At 38.7% G+C, this 9753-nt stretch overlaps 1 long non-coding RNA gene across 1 annotated transcript; it reads left to right on the top strand.

Annotated features, from left to right (window-relative positions):
• Positions 1 to 7295: 7295 nt before the first annotated feature.
• LOC110272629 (uncharacterized) lies at positions 7296 to 8941 on the top strand. The gene is made up of 3 exons (XR_002363835.2): positions 7296 to 7363; positions 7708 to 7822; positions 8802 to 8941. It is a non-coding gene; the product is annotated as an uncharacterized LOC110272629 (long non-coding RNA).
• Positions 8942 to 9753: the final 812 nt, after the last annotated feature.

Below are 9753 nucleotides of genomic sequence, written 5' to 3'. Positions count from 1 at the left end.
TTTACTGACTTAAGCGTCGGAGTCTCTTTTGCAGGTACCACGCTCGGGTCTGAGTTCACGAGGGTATTCCCAGTTCAGTTTGAGCTGCCAAACACATCAAGATTAATGCGAAGCCGACGCATAGCTCGAAAGAGTATCCTTGCAAGAACATTTGGCGCCCACCGTGGGGTAACGCCTCTTCCACAGTTTTTTCAAACCTAACGCCATTATCTTCGGCTGTTCTTTTCTTTTTCTTTGCAAAGATCAAGACATGACGGACCATTCTGTCACTCCTCAAGCGAACCCAACAAATGCTGAGCTCTTGGCCGCTAATGCTACTTTACTAGCGAACAATCAGGGAACGGCCAACATGTTAGCAGTTATCCAAAACAAAGACGAGGGAAAAAATGACCATAAGAAAGTCAACACTGATCCCCATGAAGAATAACAGTCGAAGTCAAAAGCAAAGATAGGAGATATACCTCTCAATACTGAAAGACGGCAAAATGGCCCCTTTTCTAAAGGAATAATGAATTTTAAAATGCCTAAAAATTTTACACATCCAATGACCCTCACACCGTACAAGGGGATCGGACATCCTAAAGTTCACGTTACAAAATTCAAATCCATGATGTTCCTTAACAGTGACTCCGATCCCATCTTGTGCTGATCTTTTTCGACCTTTTTAGATCGAGCTGCTTTATTATGGTTTTCTAACTTACCTGCAGGTTCTGTATCCAGCTTTGATGAATTCACCAAATTGTTCATAAATCACTTTGCAGCATCCAATATCTATGTGCGAGATTCAGACTACCTCAGCAGGATCAAGCAAGGACAGCATGAGAGCCTGAAGGATTACATGACGCGCTTCATAGTAGCAGCCATGGAGATCACTGTCCTCAATCCAGAAGTGTAGCTACACACCATCAAAAGTGGCCTCTGACTTGGAAAATTCCAGGAAGCTATAGCTGTCGTGAAACAAAAGACATTGGAGAAGTTTTGGGACAAAGCGACTGGACAAATCGAAATAGAGGAGTTACGAGAAGCCTGGAGGACAGAGAAGCCACCATCTCGGAAGGAAGAAGACAAGTCCTACAGGTCCCAAAATAAGGACTCTTAAAAACCTTTTAAACTAACTCTGAAATTTTATTTGTATACCAGGTTCAACACTAAAAGGGAGGACATCATTAAGGAGATACTACATACAAGTTAATAAAGCCATCGAGCAAAGAAGGAATGTACTAAAACCATAAGTACGACGATAGAAACAAGCATTATGCCTTTCACCAAAAGTTCAGCCACACTACTGATGAATGTGTGGTAGCTAGAGACTTGCTGGAAAGACTAGAAAGGCAAGGCTTATTGTACAAATATATCACTTCCAAAAACCAGAAAGAACTAGCCAGAGACACGGACAGGCCGAGCTATAGTTCAGATCGCAAAGAAAAAGGAACATGGCATGGTCCAATCGAAACTTCTACCTCTAAGAGAATTATAAATTACTTTTTAAGTGGTTTTGCTGGAGGCAGAGCCACCAATACAGCTAGGAAGAGAAGCTACTGATCTATGATGACAATGGAAGGATCTCATCAATGCCCGCCAACTCTGACCTCAGCTGCCCACATCAGTTTTGGCGCCGACGACTTTAAGTCACAATCCTTGAACTTACATGACCCAGTGGTGATCTCAGTGCAAGTAGGAGAGCTAACAATAAAAAAGGTCCTACTCGACCCAGGGAGCAGTGCTGATGTGTTATTCTACTCCATATTTAAGAAAATACAATTAAGTGACAAAGCATTACGACCATCGAGCAGAGAACTAGTAGGATTCTCCGGCAAAAGAGTCCCTATATCAGATTATGAATGGTTAAGGACAACACTAGGGGAACCCCTGAACTCAAAAACATTAGATACTCAATTTTTAGTAGTCAATTGTGTTAGCCCTTTTAATATTATTTTGGGGTGCCTGTCCCTTAATTCTTTAGGAGCTATTGTCTCCATAATTCATCTGTGCGTCAAGTTTCTTGAGCAGGATAACATAGTGGCAACAGTGCACATTGACCATAAGGAAGCCAGAGAGTGTTACAATGCAGGTTAAAGACCATCTTGAAGGAGACCATCCCGAGGATCCATTCTGTATACAAATCAGAAAGCATCCCCACTCTGGCAGAGATGGACCCAAGAGACGACAATAGTCACCCCACCCCAACGGACGAGCTGGAAAAGGTACAGCTCGGTCAAATAAATCAATTCACTAACGCCAGCTCTGCTTTTTCTACAGGAACAAAACAAAATCTGGTAGACACACTAAGGGCCAATGCCGATCTATTTCCATGGACCCCTGCTGATATGCCAGGGATCGACCTGAATTTTATATGTTATAAGTTATCATCAACCCTAACAACCGACCTGTAAGACAAAAGAAGAGCAATCTGGGCATGGAAAGAAGAAATGTAACAGCAGTAGAAACACAAAAATTACTTGACGCAAGGTTCATCCAAGAAATTCGCTTTTCCTCGTATCTAGCAAATGTGGTGATGGTCAAGAAAGCTCAGGGAAATGGCGAATATGTGTAGATTTTACATATTTGAAAAAAGCTTGCCCGAAGGATTCCTATCCACTGCCAAACATTGACAGACTGGTAGACGACACCTCAGGATATCAAGTGCTCAGCTTCATGGATGTATATTCCGGTTATAACCAAATAAAAATGCACCCAGATGATGAAAACAAGATGGCTTTTATAACTGACCAAGGTAAATTTTGCTATAAAGTAATGTCTTAGACTAAAGAATGCAAGGGCAACCTCTCAAAGACTGATGGACAAAGTCTTCAAGGACCAAGTTGGACAAAACATCGAGATTTATGTCGACGATATCGTCATCAAGTCAAGCTTAGAGAAACAACATGAAGTCGATCTTTAGGAGGTTTTTCAATAGCTCAGAAAATATAACATGAGGCTAAATCCAGAAAAATGTGCATTTGGAGTACAAAAAGGTAAATTCCTTGGATTCCTACTTACAAACAGGGGAATAGAAGCCAATCCTGACAAGTGCCAAGCCATCATAAACATGCAGTCACCTCGAACTATCAAAGAAGTGCAATGCCTCACAGGTCGTCTAGCTGTCCTGTCCCGATTTCTACCCCGACAGCTACCAGATCATACCATTTCTTCAACACAATGAAGAAGGCTAACAAGTTCATGTGGATGGAAGAATGTGAAAAGACCTTCGCTGAGCTCAAACAAATCCTAGGGTTGCCACATATACTCAAAAAGCCAGAACAAGGTAAACGCCTTTTTGTGGTCCTTTCAATTTCCACTAACATGGTTAGCTCCGTGCTTGTAACAGAAACAGAGAAAGAACAACATCCAGTATACTTTGTGAGTAAAGTTTTACAAGATGCAGATGTTAGATACCCGATGATAGAAAAATTAGCGTTTAGACTGGTCATTAATGCTCGACGTTTACGACATTGCTTTCAAATACATCCAATAATAGTTCAGATTGGTTCACCCCTTGCAACAAATATTATCACGACCAGACTTAGCAGACCGACTCACAAAATGGGCAATATAGCTCTCTGAATTTGATATCTCATACCAATCAAAAGGATCACCTAAAGCCCAAGCATTGGCTGATTTAATCTCGGAGTTCACAAACAAAGAAGAAACACCCAAGACATGGGAACTATACGTAGATGGAGCATCAAACGAAAGTGGCTATGGAGCAGGCATCCTTCTTAAAGACAGTATTAGAGTCCGAGCTAAACAATCAATCAAATTCCTTTTTGAAACAACCAACAACCAAGCCGAATATGAAGCTCTATTGGCCCGCCTAAGGCTAGCCAGGGAAGTAGAAGTCACAAGTTTAAAGGTGTACTACGATTCTCTCCTAGTGGTACAACAGGTAAACGGGCACTTTCAGAAGGAGGATTGGCTAAGCCCATTTATTCACTACCTGAAGACTGGAGAAATACTAGAAAATAAAAATACAAGGTCATTCAGATACAAAGCAAATCACTATACTATGATGGGAACAGACCTATACAAACGAAGTATTTCTAGGCCATTACTAAAATGCCTCAGCCGAACAGAAGCCGAAAACACAATAGAGGAAGTTCACGAAGGAATCTGTGGACACCATACAGGAAGCAGAAGCCTGGCCACAAAAATCCACCAGGCAAGATACTACTGGCCAACAATAAGAGAAGATTGCAGGAATAAAGTACAAAAGTGTGATGCATGTCAAAAATGTGCACCGCTTATTCACAACCTGGCCGAGCTATTGCACACTTCCGATGTCAACTGGCCCTTCCACAAATGGGGGATGGATATACTCGGTCCATTCTCAGTCTCGCCAGGACAGGTAAGGTTCCTCATGGTAGCAATTGACTACTTCAGAAAGTGGATAGAAGCACAGCCACTTGCAAAAATCACAGTAAAAAAGGTACAAATTTTTATTTGGAAATCAATTATCTATATATTCGGATTACCTAGGAAAATCATATCGGATAATGGCCAGCAATTCACAGATAAGAAAACTGCTTCATACTTAACCGATCTACATATCAAACATCATTTTTCCTCCGTCGAACACCCACAAAATAACGAGCTCGCAGAGACGGCTAACAAAGTTATTTTACAGGCCTTAAAAAAGAAACTAACTGATGCTAAAGGACAATGGGTGGATCTTATACCAGAAGTACTGTGGAGCTATAACACTACACCACAGTCCTCAACGAAAGAAAGCCCGTTCCGACTAGTCTATGGCACAAAATGCATGATCCCAATTAAACTCAGCCAAGGGTCCACCCGGACCAAGTACTTTGACGAACAGTCCAACGCAGAAGCCAGATCACCCGAGCTAGACCTAAAAGAAGAAGAATGATGCTTAACAGAACTCAGACAATGAGCCATGCAAGCAACTATGCAAAAACAATACAACAAGAAAGTATGACCGAGGACCCTTAAGGAAGGAGACTTAGTGCTACGGCAAATTAAAGAAGTTCGGAAGCCGTCAGGACACGGGAAACTAGCTGCTAATTGGGAAGGCCCCTTTCGCGTCTCTAAAGTCATTGGAAAAAGAGCATACTCTCTTGAAATGCTAGAAGGAATAACTATCCCCAACCTTGGAACATTTCATCTTTAAAGATCTATTACAGTTGAATCTCTATTGTAAACTTGAAGTGGCCAGGTACTCTTTTACCAAATCACGAGGTTTTATCCCTAAGGAGGGTTTTACTCGGACAGGTTTTAATGAGGCCGACTAGTTCATACCTTTCCAAAAGGATAGTTTTCGTAAACAAATAAATTTATCACTCTCCACCCAATTATCGATACTTTATACTTATCAAATCGATAACATCAAACCAACAAAACAGAGTTGGAAATCACATTCATATATAGGCAACAATTATTCGAAATATTAACAATGATGAAACCGACTCTATACTTCGGACAAAGAGTTTTGAAAGGACCGATTTAAAAGTTGGTATCCAACAAAAGTCAAACAAAAAAGAAGTCATGTATTTCGACCTGTAAACATCGACAATACTCCCAAACAAAAAAGGCCTCTTTTTCAAATACAAATAACCCTAATTCTGGATCCTTACCAGATTATCCACACAGATATATCTATCAATTATCACTATCTAACCAGCAAAATATGTAGAAGTTGGAATCAAAACATTCATCCATGAGCAGTTCATAAGTTAAAACCGACACCAAAAAGTTGGATCAAACAAGTCCAATGTACTTCGTACAAGTCGGAAAGCAAAAAACAGTTCAGAACAATTACAAATACAAAATAACCAAATATACTAGGAAGGAGGAGGAATGCTCTCAGCATGCTCTTCGCCAGCTTCAACTTCGACGAGCTCTCCATTGATAACTATTTTCATAACATCAAGCTTCCCCACATCAAAATTAGGAGAAAAAAGCTGCACCTGGCTGACAGCATGGTTGAACCCTACGACAAACATCTCAAGCCCTTCCTCCTCTAGTTCATGAATCCGAGACATCATTTCTCCTTTCGTCTTATCATTTTCTTTGATCTGGGCTTGCAAGAGGAAAATCTAATCCTACAACTTCAGAATTTCTTCCTCTTCATTTTTCATTTTTGTGGTTACGTCAACAATAATGCCATCCCTCTCCTTCAGAGAACGCTCTAAGGAAGCTGTCATGTCCACAGCAACATGCTACTCCGCACCTAGCAGCTCAATCGCACGATCGACACACAAAAGACGCGAAGCAACAATCTACACAAAACACTTATCAGTAATAGGTAAAAATCAAAGGATAAACATACAAAAACAAAAAATCCACCGAACTGAATGAATTTCCCCATTACTTCCATACCAGTCCGGTGAGTAAGCCGCATGTCCCTGGGATACTGAGAAACTCGGTCAGCAAGCTCACCAATGGGAAATTCCTCGCTCCAAAGGGATTAGGGGTTAACTCCTTCAATAAAACCATGTAGTTTTTTCTGTTTTCCAAAAATTGATTATTCACCAATCACAGCTTTCTTGCCTTATTTGAAAATGACCTCCAGAGATTTGTCCAAATCATCTCTTTTCACTACAAGAAAAATACCCATTCAGCCACACTTTTTTTAGGCTACATTTGAAAAGCGTAGCCTATTCATAGAATAGGCTACGCTTTTCTCTGTGTTGCCTTTTTATAAGAGAAAAGGATACACAAATGCAGCATCATTTAAAAAGCGTAGCCTTAGATATTAAAGATATCACTTAAAAAGCGTAGCCGTAGGTTAATATCTATAGGTTCACTTTTCATATCAAAGGAGACGCTTTTAAAGGATAGCCTATTTGTTAAGTTTTGGGTGCGTTTTAAAAGAGATGCCTAATGTCTCTAGAGCCAAAAACTTAACACTTAGTAATTTTTTTCCTTGTTTTTCCTGAAAGCAAACTGATGATGAGTGATGACCACCTTAACACTTATTAGTAAAACTTAGCAAATTAAACTTCTTGAGTCTCAGTCACCTTCATCCTCGAGCGTAAACCCTCGATAGCTCATCAGTCACCCTCGATAGCTCACCATCGTCGCCCCCCACTCACGCTCGCCATTGACCCTCTCATTCTCGGTCTCGCCATTCACCCTCTCACTCTCGCCATTGACCGCCTCACTACAAGCGGAAACCCTCTCACTCTCGCCATTGAGAGTCATCGCCTCCCACTCACGACTCACCTGCACTACTCTCCACATTGACCATCGTCATCTCCTCTTCGCCATCGCTTGCACTGATCGTCGCTGTGCGGCCCTCACCATCGTCGGTGTGCGACCCTAACCATCGTCGCTGTGCCGCTCTCACCATCATCATCTCCGTGCTTCTCATCATCGTCTTCGCTGTGCTCACATCATTGAATAGGTATGTATTGATTTCTATTTGCTTCTGAAATTGATCAGTGGCTTAGGGTTCCTATTTTAGGGGTTTTAATTTGAGGCTTTTAATCTCTGAAATATGGGTCTGTGAACTGTAATTTGATAACATGCATGCTGTTATTGATGAAGATGTGTGGTATTTTAGGGTTTGTGAACTGTGATTTAATATACAGCTTGTCTATTTTCTCTGTATTTTTTTTCTGAGACTGAATCCAAATGCAGCGTTAATAAGCTTTTGTTTCTGTGATTTCTCAATGAATAAGTTGGCTTTCGTTTCTCTGTTTTCAGCTTCCTGTTTTCAGCTTCCTGTTTCTAACAGAGTTCTTACAGTTTGAACGGTTTCTTGGTTAGCCAGAAACAGAAATGGTGTGAAGAATGTAAAGAATGAAAAGAAGACAAGGAGTAGAGAAGAAGTAGAAGAGGAAGAAGAAAGGTGAGCTGAATTGTAAATTGAATTGAAAACTCACATATACATGCTTAGAAGAATTTCTTAATTCGTCAATTTCGTTGTCCTGCAAGAATCTGTTTTTGGATAAGGTATAATTTGCAGCTTTTTCCTCAGAGTTCATTCTTTTATTAGTTATATGTCTAACAGGACTGATAAATAGTCTTTTGCAATCTCCTGGGTAATCCTGCTGCACAACATACCTTGTAGAAAACCTTCTAACTACTGAATTTATTGACTTTGTCTGCACATAACCATTAAAAGAGCTCAAAATACTTAGCTAATGTGGTCTAATCTGGAGAGAAAATAACTCAAGTTGTAGAGTACTTCTCCGCAAAGAAGGCTTGGTTTTGGAAAGAAATTAACCCCACTCAAACCTTCAACTTTTCACAAATTAACAGGCCATGAATATTGTTGCCAATAACTTTATAGTTAGAGAAAAAACGTCATTTATGCTTAGTCCTACTATAGTGTTATCTCTATATTACATATTAGATGCGTAAATCCCTTTTCCTAAATATAATCAATTTGTCACCCACCGGTCATTTTCAATATTTTTCCAAGACGATGCTAAAAAGAACCAGCAATATATTTTATAAGCTAAGCATTAATTTCTACTAAAGCTAGTTATAAACTAGCTCAATTGCCAACCTATATTCTCAGTTTTATAATGGGCAGCTTAATAAGTATTTCCCCAGAATAAGAATAAGACAAATAAAACCAAGAGACTAATTCAAAGTAATGGACATAAGAGTTTTCTTACACTTTTAAATCCTTTATGCTTCCAAGAAATAGCCTAATATGACATCATTATTTTATGAAAGAAGACAAACCTTGTGTGTATTTGATAAGCTGCCAAAATGTTGCTTAAACATATCACTGTCTTCTTCACAATTTAAACTGCCAATGTTAGCTTCAAGAATTGGTTTTGACTCACTTACAGATTCATCTAAATTGAGCTGCTCTGCTTTTATATCAGAAATTTCTTCAAAAGACAAAGAAGAAATACAACTATTATTGAAGTCAACTTGCTCTTCTGAAACAACACCCAACTCTTCTGAAACAGAAATGGTGTGAAGAATATAAAGAATGAAAAGAAGACAAGGAGTAGAGAAGAAGTAGAAGGGGAAGAAGAAATGTGAGTTGAATTGTAAATTGAATTGAAAGAAAGAAATCTGATTAACATGAAAACCAATCATATACAATCCTGGTAAGGTGAACAAAGAATGAAAGGGTTATGGATGGGTAAAACTATATAAGAAAATTGAGTTTTCTAAGAATAAATATTTATAATTTACTTTTTTAATTTATCAGTTTCTACACTTTAATTAACAATCAAATCCTTGTATACACACTTGTATACACACTTCTGATATGTCAAGCTAAACTATATAATTATTTTAAACATGTTTTGAGACTTCACTCAATAATTAATTTTAAGTATTGGTTGTTGAATAGCTTAGTTGTTATTAGATTAAGAAGCAGTTACGTTCACACGGTCATAGCCTCCATTTTTCTTTGTTTGACTTCATGACTTTTATGTTAGTCCAAGTCTTACACACGGTCCATTTCTTTCAGATTAATATAAAATAATATGAAATATGAACATGAAACGTTTTTTCTTTTCATGATGTCACCGTTTTTTATAAGATTATATTCATTCATGCAATCATCTATCTATATTATTTAATTAATTAATGAATTTGTGTGGTTTCTTTTTAGGAAAGGGAGATTTAATAACATGTTCTAAGCAAAAGAATTCAGAGTTATTTCACACGGTTCTTAGAGGCTTAGGACAATTTGGAGTTATAACAAGAGCAAGAATTTCTCTTCACCCAGCACCCACAAAGGTACGTTTTCATTTTAAAAAATATAAAAAAATCATTTATTTTTAATTTTATCTTTTTTAAATTAAGATTTAAAACTTAAAT

The sequence above is a fragment of the Arachis duranensis genome, chromosome 6 (assembly GCF_000817695.3).
Source record: "Arachis duranensis cultivar V14167 chromosome 6, aradu.V14167.gnm2.J7QH, whole genome shotgun sequence".
NCBI classification, from domain to species: domain Eukaryota; kingdom Viridiplantae; phylum Streptophyta; class Magnoliopsida; order Fabales; family Fabaceae; genus Arachis; species Arachis duranensis.
The sequence above is the reverse complement of the archived record's forward strand: the minus strand, read 5'-3'. Positions and strand labels throughout refer to the sequence as shown.